Below are 315 nucleotides of genomic sequence, written 5' to 3'. Positions count from 1 at the left end.
GTATAATAAAGTGTAACCTTTTCACAGAGCCTGGGCTAGGGCTGCGCCGACTTTTGCAGCACATCCCCTGGGAGCAGGGCCCTCACCTCAGAGAGCACCGCCCATGGCCGCTGCACAGAACAGCCACCAGCACGCGCGCTTGGACTCAACACTGATCTCAACGGCTCACAGCTGTGTGCCCCTCACACCTCGACACGTTCGGCCCTAAAACCTGCCTGCTTGGTGCCTGGCACATGTCAAACTGACCATGCTCCATGGCTCCAGTTCCATGGATGCCTGCCACCCTTGGACAGGGGACGGGCTGAGAGCCTCCCC

General features: G+C 60.3%; 1 protein-coding gene across 1 annotated transcript in view; it reads left to right on the top strand.

The window, feature by feature from the left end:
* Positions 1-315, top strand: part of B9D1 (B9 protein domain 1) — a 9,734-nt gene that overhangs the window by 8,932 nt on the left and 487 nt on the right. The gene's annotated exons all lie outside the window — the stretch shown is intronic.

Source organism: Bison bison, unplaced genomic scaffold (assembly GCF_000754665.1).
Source record: "Bison bison bison isolate TAMUID 2011002044 unplaced genomic scaffold, Bison_UMD1.0 scf7180017864180, whole genome shotgun sequence".
Classification (NCBI taxonomy): domain Eukaryota; kingdom Metazoa; phylum Chordata; class Mammalia; order Artiodactyla; family Bovidae; genus Bison; species Bison bison.
The sequence above is the reverse complement of the archived record's forward strand: the minus strand, read 5'-3'. Positions and strand labels throughout refer to the sequence as shown.